Source organism: Hyperolius riggenbachi, chromosome 4 (genome assembly GCF_040937935.1).
Source record: "Hyperolius riggenbachi isolate aHypRig1 chromosome 4, aHypRig1.pri, whole genome shotgun sequence".
NCBI classification, from domain to species: Eukaryota; Metazoa; Chordata; class Amphibia; order Anura; family Hyperoliidae; genus Hyperolius; species Hyperolius riggenbachi.
The window spans coordinates 319,123,969-319,142,552 of record NC_090649.1 but is presented as its reverse complement, the minus strand read 5'-3'; the positions used below and the strand labels follow the sequence as shown (position 1 = coordinate 319,142,552).

The 18,584-nt window shown below is 43.0% G+C and overlaps 1 protein-coding gene across 6 annotated transcripts in view; it reads right to left on the bottom strand.

Moving 5' to 3' along the window:
• The window catches only part of SASH1 (SAM and SH3 domain containing 1), a 1,147,574-nt gene that overhangs the window by 486,637 nt on the left and 642,353 nt on the right, over positions 1-18,584 (bottom strand). The window contains exon 2 of one of the 6 annotated variants that reach the window (XM_068231710.1): positions 17,966-18,066. The exons of the other annotated variants lie outside the window; for them this stretch is intronic. The gene's annotated coding sequence lies outside the window, so the exon portion shown is untranslated. The remainder of the gene's footprint in view (positions 1-17,965; positions 18,067-18,584) is intronic. 6 annotated transcript variants of the gene reach the window in all.

Below are 18,584 nucleotides of genomic sequence, written 5' to 3'. Positions count from 1 at the left end.
TAGTGTACTGCTTCACACTGACAGACCAAACTCACTGTGTAACACACCGCAAACAGCTGTCTGTGTAGTGAGGGCCGTGCTGGACTGGTGCAAACCATGGCGAGAGTGCAGGCGATGGCGGTTTTCAAGCCCATATGGTCAGGCTGAGGTAGCTCAATGACAGAACAACTGTCCACAATGAAGCAACGACCTTATTATCTTGGGTCAGGTGTGCCCCCCAACACATTCATATAGCCGGTCATTGCTTCATTGTGATACGCAAGCCCCTTCACCTCGGCAAGGTAACGATCACGAAGGGGAATTGACACATGTACATGTCTTTTGTTTTGTTGTTCCAGCCACAGTGCAACCCGAAAAATTAGGCATGTACACACACCAGAAAAATTATTATTATGTTTGGTAGCAGCCATAAAAATTCAGGAATCCACCTGGAGTCCTGGACCCTGTTGGTGGTGGCGGAGAAGGCAGTCATTCAGCTTGCAGGCAGAGATGCTGTGTGTGGGGACTGACTTAGTCTTCAGGCAGGCAGTAGCCCTCCGGGATCCATGCCTCATTCATTTTGATAAAGGTGAGGTACAGAACACTTTTTTGACCTGACTGCTGGTGGTATATTACAATGTGCAGTTACACAGGTGCAGTGAAAAGGTGTTCACTGACTGCCACTATAATACAATTGTGCAGTCACACAGGTGCAGTTAAAAGGTATGCAGTGACTGCTGGTATACAATGTGCAGTCACACAGGTGCAGTGAAAAGGTATGCAGTGACTGCTGGTGGTGTAATACAATGTGCAGTTACACAGGTGCAGTGAAAAGGTATGCACTGACTGCTGCTATAATACAATTGTGCAGTCACACAGGTGCAGGGAAAAGGTATGCCGTAACTGCTGCTATAATACAATTGTGCAGTCACACAGGTGCAGGGAAAAGGTATGCACTGACTGCTGCTATAATACAATTGTGCAATCACACAGGTGCAGGGAAAAGATATGCACTGACTGCTGCTATAATAAAATTGTGCAGTCACACAGGTGCAGGGAAAAGGAATGCACTGACTGGTGGTGGTATTGTATAATACAAAGTGCAGTCACACAGAGGCAGTGAAAGGTATGCACTGAATGTGCTGGGCCTGGCACAGTACAGCAATTGAAGTACATAACCTGCAGGCCTCGGACAAACACCTCTTCTGCTGGGAGTCACTGATCGGAAAGAGGGTCCATCAAACCTCAAATGTAAAAGTCCAATCATGCAAAACCGATCTAGACTCAACCAGTCGACAAGCCGGGAGATTCTCCACAATTTTCACATTTATTTGCAGCGGTTATATAGCACATACAAAAAGCACGACGTTTCGGGCGTGGTGCCCTTTATCAAGTGCTTAATCCAACTGAGAAAACATATTCATTATATAACATGCTGTGACATAAACACACCCACTATGACATCAGTGGGTGGGCACATACTTAAATTCACAAGTTAACCCTTTCTATAGAGAACAGCTATGATATCACAGAAGACATTTCGACTAAAGTCGTCGTTTAGACCACTTGGAAGTTGCGTACCCAGTCGGTCCATCCACCAGGCCTCCCGTCTTAACAACATAGTTCTAAGATCTGTACCCTCCTTTCTTTCAACCACTTCAAGCACCTGCCATCTCAATTGGCTGACACTATGCCTCATCTCTATGAAGTGTCTGGCCAAGGGATAGCCCCGCTTTTTCCCTTTTTCCTTCTCCTCTTTTTCTATTCTCTCTCTGAGGGCGTCGGGGTTGCGTATATGACTGCGATGTTCATTTAAGCGTGTTTTTATATCCCTAGAGGTCTGGCCAACATAGGCCAGGCCGCATGGACATTTGATCAAATACACTACCCCCTTCGTATCACATGTGGCAAAATCCCTTAAAGGGATGGATTCGCCTGTCCTGGGTTGATGCACTGTGGGACCCTTAATGATCCCGTTACAGTGCTGGCAACTAAGACAAGGAAAGGTGCCCTTTTTAGGGTTCCCCAAGAACAATTGTCTGGCTGGCTTTGATCTACCTATGTCTGCTCGCACCAGGGTGTCTCTAACTGATTTACCCTTTCTATACACAAACCTGGGTGGCGACCTGCAAACACGGGCCAACTGGGTATCTGCCTCCACCAAGGGCCAAAACTTCGACACTGTGTCACGAAGAATAGGCGCTTCTCTGCAAAACGCCGTGATGAAATTGTCATCCATAGTCTTAGAACTATGTTGTTAAGACGGGAGGCCTGGTGGATGGACCGACTGGGTATGCAACTTCCAAGTGGTCTAAACGACGACTTTAGTCTAAAATGTTTTCTGTGATATCATAGCTGTTCTCTATAGAAAGGGTTAACTTGTGAATTTAAGTATGTGCCCACCCACTGATGTCATAGTGGGTGTGTTTATGTCACAGCATGTTAAATAATGAATATGTTTTCTCAGTTGGATTAAGCACTTGATAAAGGGCACCACGCCCGAAACGTCGTGCTTTTTGTATGTGCTTTATAACCGCTGCAAATAAATGTGAAAATTGTGGAGAATTTCCCGGCTTGTCGACTGGTTGAGTCTAGATCGGTTTTGCATGATTGGACAGTACAGCAATTAGCAAGGGCCAGCTGCGACAGACAGGGCTGTATATGTAGTGTCAGTCAGTGGCACACAAAAAAAAAAACGCATCAGAAGAACATTAGCTCTCAAAAGAGCAGTTTTGGGGTGCTTTTCATCAACAAATATCAGCAAGGAGCAAGCTAACAGACCTCCTAACTATCACTTTCCCTATCTCTCCAATGTCTCTCCCTTCTTTCACTAATACAGCAGCACACAGAGTGAGAACATGGCCGATGCTGCTGCCTGTTATAAGGGGGAGGGGGGCTCCAGGAGGGAGTGCAGCCTGATTGGCTGCTATGTGTCTGCTGACTGTGATGTAGAGGGTCAAAGTTTAGCCCAATGATGTAGTATAGGGGGCGGGTCGAACTCGCTAAGTGTTCGCGGTTCACCGCAAATTCGAACCAGCTATGTTTGCGCGAACAAGTTCTCCGGCGAACCGTTCGGGCCATCTCTACACCACACCACCACCTTATACACAGCTCCCCCCTATCTATTGTTCTTCCCCTTAAGGTGGCCACTAATGATCCAGTTTCTAGCGAAAAATCGTTTGAGCGATCAGATAATTCTGATTGGAAGAAAAATCGTTCACTACACCATCAACAACCAATCTTTGCTTCCTATCTATCACAACCAACAAGAAATTCCAAATTTTGGTTTGATAAAAATCCAATTGGATGATTATTTTTATAATCGTTCGTAATCGATTGTGCCCATCAATTGATATTATTTACAATCAATTCGATCAGAATTCCTGATGGCTCAAATTATTTTTCGCTAAAAATTGGACCATTAGTGACCACCCTTAGATTGTAAGCTCATTTGGCCAGGGTTCTCATTTTATGTGTTATTAATGCTGTGTAAAGTGATTACGGTACATATTTTCCACCTTGGTGTAAGGTGTTTAGATGGGACACCCCCAGCTAGGCCCACCGAGACCCTATCCACTGCACAGTGTGCTAGTTTATCACCTGCCAGACTTGTTATGTGGTGTACGCCCTGTGGTGCCCCTGTGGATGATATTATGTTGGGAAAACTACTAGTCCTTTAAAAGCCAGATTGCCAGAGCATGTTTGCTCCCTTTCATTGGGAAAAGGATCTCCAAGATTGACTGATCATATTTGAACAGGTGGCTTTCTGTGGCCTTTTAAACATTGCGTCGTCCAGGAGTGCAGGTGATAGGTCTTGGCAGCTGCTAAGGGAAGAAGCCTTAATTGTTATCAGGAGTGAAGCAACAGGACCTTTGGGTCTTAATGACAAAAACCATATGGATTGCTTCCTCAAGCCACAATGGCATAATGATGATATTGGGAAGATCATTGCGATTTTGATTGATGCTTATGCAAATTACCGTATTGAAGTACAAGAAATATCTAATGCCCCTACTTTTTTTCTCCCCTAGCTATCCCTCCCTCCCCTCCCTCCTTTTCCTTTACCCTCCATACCTTCCTCTCTTTTCCTCCTTTTTCATGGCATACTTGACATTGTGGTGTGGAAGTACTTTCTGCTAATCTGACAGTGCTGTGTGTGTATTACCCCCCCCCCCCCCCCCTGCCCTTCAGCACATCATCTTCGGTTTCAGTGTTCTTTTCAGTATTTAGAAAAGACAGCTGTTTTGACTCCAACTAGGCAATATTTTAACTCCACATTTTCTAATTCCCTCCTCTTAGTCTGCACTGTTTTCTTTACATATTCTTTCTTACTTGTTACTATTTATGCCATTCACATGTTTTAACTCACTCTGCCATGTACAGCTAAGAAATAAACAGTACAATTAAAGTAAGGAGTTTTTCCTGCCAAGTTAAGGAAGAGTTAATAAACCCAATGTTCATGTGAATACATAAAATCGATTTCCTAATGGCAGGCTTCACCTTGCTCCGTCAGCGGCTCAGGAGCATCTTCATGACACCTTGCGTGACTTGCATAGAGGTGGGGCTTACCGCCTTATGTTAAATAGTCTCTGTTTTACATGCCATGTCATGGTTTCATGCTTGAAAGGAGCTCTTGCAAGAGAAACAGCCATCAGCTAAGTCAGTGCCCTACACCCACCACCCACACATCCACCTGGCATGTGTATTGTTGTTAACAATAGCACAAAAAGTGTCCAATTAATACTCCTGCACCAATAATGCTCCAGCAGGACTGGGGGTCCCTCCTTTGTGTCCAATTGGTGTACTAAATAGTGTCCAGTGCACGCTATTGAGCTGATAGAGGATGCTGCTTACCGTGGGGAGTGAGCTGCAATTTTTTCTGCTGGTAGTGCCGGAAGATTTTGCTTCTACTTGTTCTAATATTTTACACCTTCAGATTTGATGCATCACTGACCTGTTCATTTGTCGCTTATCTCTGTAACCCATTGCCTTGTAACTGTCTGTGTTATATACCCTATTGTACAATGCCATGGAAAATTATGGTGCTATATAAATAAATCCAAAATTATTAGCGTAGAATGTACCATTTTACAATATGATAGATTCAAACACTAAGAATGTTTCTACTGTTTTTTGTACATTAACACAAACACTACACAATATTTTCGAGTACAGATGGAAGCTTACGTCTGAAAAGAAAAACATTCTACAAGAAACATTTTCCTTTATGCTGAAATTTAGTAGATCTCTAAAAAGAAAAAAAGGGGTAAAAATGTATTTATTTATTTTTTATAAATTTGTCTTAAAATGGTTTCCTAATATTCGTATTTGTGACCAAATAGGAATCTGAATTTAGTCTCCTGTTTATCTCAAGCCCTACTCCATAGAGCCAAATTAATCCATGCCATGCACTGATGAGAATCAACCAATCCGAAACAGTCTGTATGCATGTTGGATTATTATGGCTCTGTACAAATTAACAAGCTGACACATCATTGCATTCCATCTGGAGGTGTGTTTAGCTTCTAAGGGCAACAATGATTAATTTGCATATATTCAGCAGTGGTGCCTGGGAGACATCTCGGAGCTCACTCCAACCTGAATTATCGCAAATTCTTTCCGTTTTAAGAAAGCAAACTGTTTATCCCATAAGAATTCCTTTTACAAACATCTGTTTGAATACCAAGCCATACAGGGTGAGTGCATACCTTAATCCTCCATATAACGATTTACCGTATAGCTGCTAAATCTTAATGTAGACAGGTATCTGCCTTTCTCCCGTAAGAACAGGATGCTTGTTAACCACCCTGGCGTTCTATTAAGATCGCCAGGGCGGCTGCGGGAGGGGTTTTTTTAAATAAAAAAAAAAATATTTCATGCAGCCAACTGAAAGTTGGCTGCATGAAAGCCCACTAGAGGGCGCTCCGGAGGCGTTCTTCCGATCGCCTCCGGCGCCCAGAATAAACAAGGAAGGCCGCAATGAGCGGCCTTCCTTGTTTTGCTTACATCGTCGCCATAGCGACGCGCGGAGTGACGTCATGGACGTCAGCCGACGTCCTGACGTCAGCCGCCTCCGATCCAGCCCTTAGCGCTGGCCGGAACTTTTTGTTCCGGCTACGCTGGGCTCAGGCGGCTGGGGGGACCCTCTTTCGCCGCTGCTCGCGGCGGATCGCCGCAGAGCGGCGGCGATCGGGCAGCACACGCGGCTGGCAAAGTGCCGGCTGCGTGTGCTGCTCTTTATTTGATGAAAATCGGCCCAGCAGGGCCTGAACGGCAGCCTCCGGCGGTGATGGACGAGCGGAGCTCGTCCATACCGCCCGGCTGGTTAAACAGGTCTGCTAGCGTTCTATGTATTGGTGTAACTGCTGGAATTCTGGTAACCTGCATTGTCATATTTGTGGGATTTTGTGGACAAAAATCCCCACTGCAGTAAAATCAGATCTACAATATGTTGGCTTTAGCTTGTTAAGGTGGCCATACATCCACCATCCAATTCGATTATTATAATTGAATCAGATGATAATCGGTTTGGTAGGCAAGGTGGCAGATGCGGCGTCACAAAGGCCAAATCTGGATTAATTTCAGCATGAAATTGATCAATAATCGGCCTGTGTTGTATGGGCAGGCAACAGATCTCTCTCTGATCAGATTTGTTCAGAAAGAGAGATCTGTCTTTTGGATGATCTGCCCATACATTGTCTGATGCATGAACACCTTTAGTTTTACCAAAATGAAATCACTAGTGTGCCACTTGTGTGAGGGACATACAGTATGGTGATGGTGTGCATTAGGCCACTTTTTGATTTTAATGTCTAGATTCCTTTAACCTCCAGATCTGCATTCTCCTGTTTGACATGATTTCTGGGATAACCACTCTGTATGCTTCTCACATTCTGGGTTTATATCTTAGTCTTAAAATAAGTATGCACAGAACTGTTTCCAATTTGCACGTTTGGCTGTGTTTTCATAAACCTTGAAGTGCTGAACATTAAACCACCTCCACAATTTCTCTGTCTAGAAAGTAGACTCCCTAAGGTACTTATCAAGGGGAAGAACAATAAAGTTTGATCTCTTGGGCAAAATGAATTTGCATTTTGAAATATGCAGTAAAGACGCACTTAAATAGAAAACTCCAAAACAATGTTAGTGCTTGCTGTATGCACCGACACTCCCACATGTGGGGGATTTGTATGTCAAGTTATGAAGTGCATTATAATTTTTGATTCGGTCTTTCTGCAGTTTTCTCTTTGGCCCATGCTTTATTCACTGGACCAATCTAAAGAACCTGTTATCCCCAGTTATAAATTAGAGCTAATGATAAAAGAAGCTATAAGCAAAACATAAATTGATATACATTTTACGGTTTAAGGTACAATACTGTATGAGAAAGTGGAAAAGTACTTTCTGCCGTTATAAAATCATTGTGAAAATTGGACCTATACAGGTCAGGTGTGTTGAAGATCTGTGTGGGCTCATAATGTGGCTCCTGTTCTGATCTGAAGGCTAAACACTTTGGTCACATAGTATGTTAGATCAGTGGGTTCCTTTATAACATAAGATTTTGAGTTAAGAAAGACACTGTCAAACCCTCTGTAAAGCAGCAGTGTCAGTTTGACAACACAGATTTTTTAATCCAGGTAGATTTCCTTGAAGTTCAGATTGCACAGAAACTTTACTGATATTCTACTATAGGGTAGATCTCATTCTCATTTTAACATGCGGCGCATTTAAATGTACACGCCTGGCCAACCCTGGCACAACCACAGGTCTGCCCCAGAAATGAGGTCTGGTGGGAGGTATGCATTAATTCAGCTTGGCACTGTTAGTTACTGAGTACAAGAGTGACCACAGATTTGCCAGTAAAAGACAACAATTATCCCTCCTACCCATCCTAATGTTCACTATGCTCCAAAATAAACGAAAAAACACCCTAGAATACTCATCTAATTAGTAATTCCGGCACCAATATGTCTGGTGCCAAGATATCCTCAAGCTTTTGAAATATCATGGTGCTTGAGCAGTTATTATTCCTCAGTTCTATTCCTTTCTTCTTCTGTTTTCCCCCCCTATCCTTTACTTCATTTTGCCTCTTTTTGTTTCTGTTTTTGTTTCTCAAACCTTTGCCCATTACTTCTAAAAAGTAACACTTTGGGCAGAGGAAAAACACAAGGTTGAATCAAGCTGGTATAGAATGTACATACTTGTATAGATAATGGCCTCCAGATGTGGACTCCATCCCCCGCTCTGCCCCACACTGCCCCGTTCATCTGTAACACCTCCCGGACTAGGCCCCAACCCTGTGGGTCAGGACCTTTAAACCTGGCTACAGTACTGCCGGCGTACGCACAGTTTGTCCCAGGGTGATGTTAAAAGAGAGACCACACTACTGGTGCCAGTAATGACAGAACTAATGGTCCAAATTCCTAAATCTACTGACACTTGTGATTCTTACATATATCAAACTAAAAAGTATGTAGGGACACACAAATTAGGTGAAAGCCGTATCTTGGTGTATAATAAGTCCACCAAATAATCTTCATGAGGGCTTTAAACAGATGGTTTTTGCAACAAGTCTGGCACAAGGAAACATGCCATAGAAAGCACAGAATTATCTTGTTGTCTAACAGTAACTTAGAACTCCAACACAAAAACATCAATGCAGGCTACACTTTCCAAATCCTATTTTACTACAAAAGTACTATTTTTAGAATACATAAGAAAAAACCTTTATAAGTCACTTCAGTGGCGGTCTCCGTATACCGCAGTCCAAAGACTTCAACTGCAGTTTTTAACGTATTTTTTTGAAAACTACAAAGGTTTATATAGCCTTTGCCTGCTGTTAGTTATCCAGGCCTGAAATCAATTTTTCCTCTGAAACAAACTAAACTTGTAGCACCACTATGTCTATCATTTATCTCCGCCCCGGACAGATTACATCTTCTTGATTTATGGTGTTTGCCTTCTACCTGAATGGTTCACATATCCAGGCTTGATTCTCAATAAATTCTATGCTTGAAGTCAATCCCATGATGCTGATTTTGTATAATCCAGCAGCCCAAAACTCACAGCTTCAACAGGCATGTAAGACAGTCTGTTGTAAAAAGAACAGTAAGTCTTCATGTGAAAGGTCTCAGATACATCCCACATATATATGCTACAAGCTAAGTAATAACATATATTTGTATTTTAAAATGTAGTGAAGATGTCTGAAGATTGTCTATTGAGTGTCCCCTGCATATTCCATAAACTATTTTAAAGCTTGCTCTGATGTTCTGGTTCAGTCAGAAAACAGCCTAAACACATACGGTACCTCTTAAGGACCAACGTTAATAATAAATATGCAACTAGGCAATGCAAGATAAGAAATGTTTAAGCCAGTATGCTTGAATGCAACAATAAAGAATGAATTTTAAACATACTGGAATATTATATGCTTCAATGTATACGATTGTACTTGTTTGATGCTTACGGTTATTTGTTATACTTTTTCTTGAAAACCCAATAAAAAATATTGAAACACGAAAGATGAATTTAAATCTGCTGGTATTAAAGATAAGACTCTTCCAGGTCGATTCCCTAAAGAACATTAATCTTATCATGTGCAACTAGTGCATGTTATGATTAACGGCATGTACACAATTTGTGTAGTGACTTTACCAATTTGCATAACGCGCTATGTACATGCACTGCTTACATTGCATGTTACTCTAGAAATGTAGTTGGTGCATTACCACGCAGACACGAGGAGAGCATACAAACTCCTTGCAGACTTTCAAAACTGAACCAAGGACCCAGCGTTGCAAGGCAAGAGAGCTAAACACTATGTGTTGCCCATGCTAGGTATAGAGGCAGCCAGTATAGGTTAGCTAGGTATAGGTGCCTTCAGTATAGGTAACTAGGTATAGGTGCCTCTACTTCCTGATTAGCAGGAAGTAGAGAGTGTATAAGCGGCTATGCGACAGATAAGACCAGCTGAGATTGGAGTGGGAAGGGAGGTAAGATGCTAATATGAGGCTTCCCGCTGAGCTTACTCTGCAAAGGGGGGTGCATGGAGGGGAGCCCCGGGGAGAGGGAGGGAGAGAGAAGTCAGGCTCCCCTCCACGCGGCGCGGAGTCCCAGTAAGGCCGTGGCTTACAGCGCTCAGGGCGGCCGCCCGCCTGGCCCGCTTCTAGAAACGGGGCTGATGCCGGTAATCTGAACATGCACTATCTACACACGTTAAGATTAACATTTCTTTGTGAATCAACCCTTTATACTAATATAAAATGTGTCCTTCTATATGCATGATAAAGGTTAGGCTTCAAACGCACACTACATGGATCTTGGTCAAGGTGGTTGGTCTGGGCCACCACTGCTGAGAATCTAACATATTCACAGTGCCCTGATGCATGAGGGAGGGATGCAGATCACTGGATCTTACATTCAAGCACAGGCCAAGGCCACTGCTCTCCTCCTTACCCCTCTCACTCCATTGTGCACCACTTTGTCCCTTTATAACAACTGAATGCATCTCTAACCTATAGGCTAGCTATGCATCTCCTTTAAAGCCCAAACTGTCACCTATGGATCGTATCCTGATCCTTACATATGACAGTCCTTGTATGAGTATATGAAGCATTACTAAGAATAACAGAAACTGATTAATCACTGAAACCAAAGGAAACAGGTCAAAGTAAGGCAAGGTGTATATTAATTCATGAATAACTGCCTGTCTACTATGGTGCCTTGACAAAGTGGTCTTTGGTGGCTGTGAATACTTGTCTTGTTCTTATGAGATTGATTAACTAAAATGCACTGTTACTGTAGTGTTTGTGTTAGCTTTGTCTATGTTATATATTTTATACTTGTAAAATCATAGTCCTGATTTAAGAAAGATTTACCACCTTGTTACTTACTGATTCAATTAAACTGACAAATACCTAAAATCATAAAACAGGATAAGACACGCTTGGCTGTCTCTCACTGGCACAGATCTTTCATTCTTATTGTGGTGTTTGATCAAAAATTTTAATTGAGTTTCCTCGGAAACAGCCAATTTATAATGCAGCTGCCTCCCAGCATCTCCTTCTACCTATAAGTCTGTTGGCAGGTGCAGGAGATTCCTCTCACTTTATGATGAACTGAAGTCATTATAAACACACAGAACTCTTCTCTGCTGGCTCACACATTTGATGGGCACAAGCTGGGCGTGATGAGAGTGTTCAAGAGCTGACTTGCTTTGAACAAATCGAACAACTTCTTTGCTCATCCCGGAGGAGACTGCAGGCTCTCTTCTCCTGCACCAACCAGCAGATGTGGAAGGAGGAAGCTCTACAACAAAAGCATGACAATAGACTAGTGTACAAAAATCTGAACCCCTACCATTCTAAATTGCCTAGCTAATTAATAACATTATTATCTTTTCTCCCTTTTATTTTGACATGCTTAGAATGCCAAAACATTTGCAATAGTGCGTTACAGAAAAAGTACTGAACATTCATATCAGTATTTGTCCCTATGTATGTCATCTAGCATAATGTTCCTATCAGAATCTCTTACTGCCACTTTGAGAAGTACTAATTAACCTAGTTTTGTTTTTGGGATGTGGAAGTAAATTAAAATACCAGAAGAAAGCCCAGGTATACAAACTCCACGCAGATTGTATCTTGGCATTATCATAGTGCTACTATCATCATCAAGCTTACTACAGCACTGCACACATTATCCCTAGGGCAGGCACTACTATATTGGCAACCTGAGCAATTGTCCAAAGGCCCTGAGTGGCTTCCAGGCCGTCCCCTCCCCCCACTCCTCCAACTTAACTGTGCTTCCTGCATTGCAGAGAAGTATCTTGCCTATCCCAGCAGGTGCACTGTTACTCTGTCAGTCCATGCTCTCGTCTTCATCCACCGATGGCCACATCTTCTCTGGGAAGTCCAGCATGTTATTACATAATAACATGTGCTGAGTCATGAAGGAGAGGTGCCTCTGTGAGGATGACGATGATAGTCCACAGAGCCATAGACTGACAGAGGTGTAATGTGCCCACCAGGACAGGTAAGAGGCTACTCTGCTGAAGGTCCTGTGGAGCCCTTGGGAGAACAGTTAAGTTGCGGGAGAACCTGGGGGCCCAGCAGCCAGTTTGGGACCCTAGAGGGGAATTAACAACAAAGGGCTCCTAATGCTGCTTTGGGGAAGGGGAAAGGGGGGGTCAAGTCTGTTGGGGAGAGGAGGGAGTTAAGGGGGACCCCAGGTTCATTTTTTCCTGGTGTCCCATTGTTAGTAGAACCAGCCCTGACACTAATAGAGTAACGGGCAGTGCTCCCCTGGCATTAGGACCAATAAAATTGCTGTGTGCTCCCTCTGCAACATAAAGTTAGGTTTGGAGCAGATCATACACCTGGATATATGTTCTCAAAAGTAAATCCATTCATGACAGTTTTTCTGGACTCATTTAATTTGCTTATTTACAGTAAAAGAAAACTGTCCTTTCCCCCAGAAGACATTAGACATTTTGCTTAAGCCTCTCATAAAACAGGTGCATCATTTAATGCAACACACTATGAGCTCCCATGCTGTGTCCATCCTGCATGTGGATACTTCACACAAAATCTCAGGATAAAGAAATAGCAGGGACACCCTCCTGATACTGAATCCCACTGAGCCAAGAAGCTGAAATTTGGCAGACATGACTGAACCAAAGTTTGATTTGTTTAATGTTCTGGTGCTTTTTGCAAGCTAAGCAATGTTTTTAACAATTCATCTTACACAGACTGTTAAATAATGCTGCCAATTCCCTGGCATTCTCTTGCTCTCAGATTAAGTTTACTTCCTGTGGCTAGATAAAACAACAACTTCCAAAGAACAACAATACATCACTGTTCTGTCAAGTGGACCAATATTAATAAATACGAGAAAGAACACAAGTTAACTCCATTAGCAGGGGCAATGCAATAGGGGTACAGAGGTTGTGTGACTGCATTGGGCCTCTTGAACCAGAAAAGCCCACCTATGGCCCCTGTATTAGCTTTTCATTGGTGCTATGCTGGTAGTTATCACTTCTAAATGTCCTTTAAATAATAGTAATCTTTAAAGGGAACATGAGATGATAGAAGTCTTAGGTTCCATGCCTACCTGGGGCTTCCCTAAGCCCTCTAAGTCTCTCGCTGTCTCCCCAAGTTGCTCCTATCCCCCGCTGGATAGCCCAGTAGCCTGGCTGAGTCATGCTTCATCACGCATGTGTGACCCGGCTGCATGCAATGCCATTACACTCCTGAGTCCGAGAGTGTTCTGCACCTGTGCAATGACGTGGAACGTGACGTGGGCGCCTGCAACCTGGCCATGTGGGCGCAGTGAAGCGGGACTCGGCCAAGCTACCAGGTTGACCAGCAAGGGACAGGAGCGACCCAGGGAGACGGTGAGGGACTGATCGTGTAGCAAAAGTAGAAAGATCCCGGGCACCAGCTGGGTTGCAAATGCTAATTTATTTCATCCATCCAGTGATAGACACCATATATCAGGCAATAGGTCTAACAGCCGTTTCGCAAGCTAAAAATGCTTGCTTCCTCAGACAAGGGACCGATCGGCCTCAAGGGGGCTTAAAGGGATACTGTAGGGGGGTCGGGGGAAAATGAGCTGAACTTACCCGGGGCTTCTAATGGTCCCCCGCAGACATCCTGTGTTGGCGCAGCCACTCCCCAATGCTCCGGCCCCGCCTCCGGGTCACTTCTGGAATTTCTGACTTTAAAGTCAGAAAACCACTGCACCTGTGTTGCCATATCCTCGCTCCCGCTGATGTCACCAGGAGTGTACTGCGCAGACACAGACCATACTGGGCCTGCGCTGTGCGCTCTTGATGACATCAGCGGGATCGAGGACACAGCAACGCAGGCGCAGTGGTTTTCAGACTTTAAAGTCTGAAATTCCAGAAGTGAACCGGAGGCGGGGCCGGAGCATCGGTGAGTGGCTGCGCCAACACAGGATGTCTGCGGGGGACCGTTAGAAGCCCCGGGTAAGTTCAACTCATTTTCCCCTGACCCCCCTACAGTATCCCTTTAAGAAAGCCCCAGGTACTGTAAGTATAAAACCTTTCATCTCAGGTACACTTTAACAAACTGCTTTTCTTGTGGCTACTTTTCAATTATTATGTTATGTATAGACGAGGCCCAATATGAATCTCACACTTGGACCCAGAGCTCCTTTGCTATGCCACTGTCCATTAGTACAACATTGGATACAAATATTTATACAAGCATGTGGTGGAAGTATTGAAAAAAGAAATGATAAACAAAATGATGTACTGAGTCTTCACATAACTTACTTATTTAGTGGGCATTCCGTCACTTGTGTAGTTCACTACGAAGATGCCGATCAGCTAATTCACTTGTGGGGGACATCAAAAGTAGCTGCTATTTGTGCAGAATTTCTCTCACTATAAGGATGAAGCCTACCTTCCTCATCATCCACACTCTGCTGCCAAACAGGTCTTTCCTAGCTATGCTGCTCTAGCATCTGAGGCTCCCAGCACTTTAGCAGGCTCCTCTGTGCGACCATCCACCACTTGAGTTCATTATGCTCAGTACACTTGAGTAGTGGACAGTCGCACAGAAGTGTCCACACAAGTGCCGGGGGCCTCAGAGAAGCTAGAGCAGCATAGTTAGGAAGAATAAGATCAGCAGCAGCGCGAGGGAGATGAGGAAGGTAGGAATGTTCCACGGTTCCTACCTCATCCTTTTAGGGAGAGAAATTCTGCACAAAAATGTCAGTAACTTTTGAAATGCCCCACAAATGAATAAGATGATAGGCATCTCTGTTTCTAAGTGACAGGATGCCCACTGATTAGGTGAGTTATGTGACTGTTCTGCTTGCTTTTTTTCCTATCATATGTTCTTCTTTTTTTCTTTTTTTTTAATTACTTCCACCACATGCTTGTTTGAGCACCCTATTTCTATTAATTAAAAATGCCTAATTCACTATAGTTCCCCTTTATAAAGAGTATGGTATATTCCACAATGATTCACCTTGCCACCATCTCTGATAAATGTAAGAATGTAAATCAGTAATATTTTACAGTGGGCTAGCATTGACTAAATAATTTTATAAATGAGTAGTGTAAAAAATAAGTAAGTTTATTAACTATTTGCAGCAAAGGTCCTCTTTCTCTGTCTTCACATGTGGATATAGCCCAACTTGCCCAAAAATTCCTTGGTACTGTGTGTCAACCAATCCCTGTCTAACATTTATGGTCCTAACTGATTTATGTCTTCTAAATACCTATATACTCAAGTATGAGAACATATGCCCACTGTGATGGTGCCAGGGACTAGAGTGACCAAGAGCAACTTACACCACTCAGTTGCTATAAGTAGATAGACGCTCTATGTAAATGATTACAAAACAAGGTAGAAGGCTAAGAAATGCATGCAATAATGATAATAATAATGATAAAAATAAAAAGGACCAAAGCAGATAGGGAACTGGCTAATGGACAGAAAACAAAGAGTTGTGGTCAATGGATCATACTCAAAATGGGTGACTGTTAGCAGTGGGGTCCCACAGGGGTCTGTACTGGGACCAGTGCTCTTCAATTTATTTATTAATGACCTAGTAGATGCAGTAGTGAGCAATGTTGCTATTTTTTGCAGATGATACAAAATTGTGCAGAATTATCAACTCAGGAAGATAGGGACATATTGCAACAGGATCTGGATAGGATGGCTATATGGGCAGTAATGGCAGATGAAATTCAATGTTGAAAACTGTAAAGTCATGCATTTTAGTCGTACCAATGGTCTAGCACCATACTTAATAAATGGGATACAGTTGGGGACATCAATCTTGGAGAAGGACTTAGGAGTACTCATCAACAACAAGTGAAATAATCGTACTCAGTGCCAAGCTGCTGCAGCTAAAGCTAACAAAATTTTGGGATGCTTTACAAGGGAAATAAAAACTCGAGATGCTAGCATAATATTGCCCCTGTTTAACTCTCTAGTATGGAATATGGAATTCAGTTCTGGGCATCACATTACAGGAAAGATATTGCAGTTTTAGAGCAGGTGCAGAGACGCGCAACAATACGTGGGACGGAAGGTCTCACTTACCAAGAAAGGTTAGATAAACTGGGTTTATTTAGTCTAGAGATAAGACGCCTTAGAGGGGATCTTATTAACATATATAAGTACATCAAAAGCTTGGCGGATGAGATTTTTGTCCCTAGCCCTTCTCAAAGGACTAGAGGACATGATCTGCGCATGGAGGAAAAACGTTTTAGCCATTTATTTAGGAAAGGGTTCTTTACAGTAAGAGTGATTAAGATGTGGAATGCATTGCCACAGGAAGTAGTTATGGTAAATTCTATACCGGCATTTAAATGGGGCTTAGATGCTTTCCTTGCATTGCAAGACATCCATGGCTACAATTACTAGGTAATTGTAACGATCGGTGTAACACAGAGAGGATCTGATTAATGGTGATCTGCAGTATCACCAAAAATACAGATATATACCTGATTATTGATGATCTGCAGTATCACCGATAATCAGATATATTACTAACCTCTGGACACCTGAGAGATATGAGTGTTTGGTGCAACAGTAATACTTTGAGAACAATATCAGGAGGACAGGTACAAAGGCAGTAAGGAATACTGCTAGAGTAAGTACCTTCCAGCAGCCTGAGACTCTCCCGCAGGGAGGAGTCAGGCTGGGAGAGGGAAGGACCAGAGCGTGAGTGACACCAATAGGAGAATGTCACTGACTGATCTGTGAACTATCTCTTAACTGCGGAGATAGCTCTCAAGGTCGGACAAGCCAGGTCGGCAACACACGGACATACAAAGTACAAAGACAGGAGGCTGATTCGGTAATCCTAAGGCAAGCAGGGTTTGGCAACAGAGTATCAGATATAGCGAAGTACCGAATCAGTGAACAGAAGAGTGGTCAGGAAAGTAGAAAGTCATAACAGATAATAAACAATGCCTAGTCTTGGGTGTGAGGTCCGTGATCATCAACACCCTGGAACTAGTCTGAAGTATAACAGAATGGTAACACAAGTCCCTAATCTTGGGTGTGAGGTCCTTGATCATCAACACCCTGGAACTAGTCTGAAGTATAACAGAATGATAACACAGATTCTGACAATAAGGTCTGAGTGCTTCCACGTAGTGATCGCAACGGCAGACAACCAGCGAATGACCAGCACCCAGTATATATAGCCCAGCGCTCTCCAGCGCCTCCCCTAAGTGCTGGACCAATGGGAACTGGTTGAATCGTCAGCTGGCCGGCTTGGTCAGCTGACTCCCTTCTGGCTGTCATAAAAGTTCTGCCTCTCAGCGTCCTTCTGAACCTGTGTGGACTATCAGTCACAGCCACACCAGACATGTCTTGCGTACCACCCGCCGCGCTGGACGCGGAACCAGCCGCACCGCTATCAGGGCATGCGGCGGTTTCTCTGCGTTCAGCCATACTGGCAGATGTAGGCCTACGTGTGCAAACCGCTGCGCTGGATGCGGAATCAGCCGCCTTGTTCTGAGCACACGCGGCGGCTTTTCCGCGTTTTCTCACAGTAATGCCCAATGATGTTGATCCAGGGATTTTATCTGATTGCCATCTGGAGTCGGGAAGGATTTTTTTCCCTTTTGGGGCTAATTGGACCATGCCCTGTAAGGGTTTTTCGCCTTCCTCTGGATCAACAGGGATATGTGAGGGAGCAGGCTGGTGTTTTACTTTGTTCTCTGGTTGAAATTGATGGACGTATGTCTTTTTTCAACCTAAATAATTATGTAACTATGTAAGATAACAATAGCACAAGTAAATTTGGACGCAGCTTACGCAATAAGGGAATCTAAATATTCAAAAACAATTCCCTCCAGGACAACTATATACAAACCATTGTAAATATTTTCACGCTGTAAATCAACAAACATTTTGCCTGTTGCAGAGTCAGATGGGTGAGGCAATAGTAGTGAGAGCTAAAGTGACAGTCAGAGTGTGTTTGCGCACAATACCTGCCAGGCTTGCGAAATAGATATGTGTACTATTCACTGTACCATGGTAGTGGAGCGGTGGTAAAGTAGTGTAACTTGGCATGTCTAGAAACTGTAGCAGGCTGCAAAACAATACAGAAAGGTCATTTTTAATACCATTCACTTTGACTGTATATGTTTATTTATTTACTGTATATTTTTATTTATTTTATTTATAAGGGCTAACATGATATATTGTATCATTTTTAATTAAAGTTTAATTTTCCTTCAAGTTATAACAATACAGGCAAACTTATTTAACCATTCAAATACAGCAGTGTACATTGCCCTATTTGTAGTCAAAAATATTTTTAAAAATAGGGTTTTTTTTGTTATGAAAAGGTATGTTATCTCCTCCAGGATAGTGACATTTTGAAATAAAGAAAAATATATGTAGAGATATTTTCTGTCCTGCAATGTTAAAGTGCAAAATACTATATTTGCATTATTGACAACACATTTAAAGAGAATCTGTATTGTTAAAATCGCACAAAAGTAAACATACCAGTGCATTAGGGGACATCTCCTATTACCCTCTGTCACAATTTCGCCGCTCCTCGCCGCATTAAAAGTGGTTAAAAACAGTTTTAAAAAGTTTGTT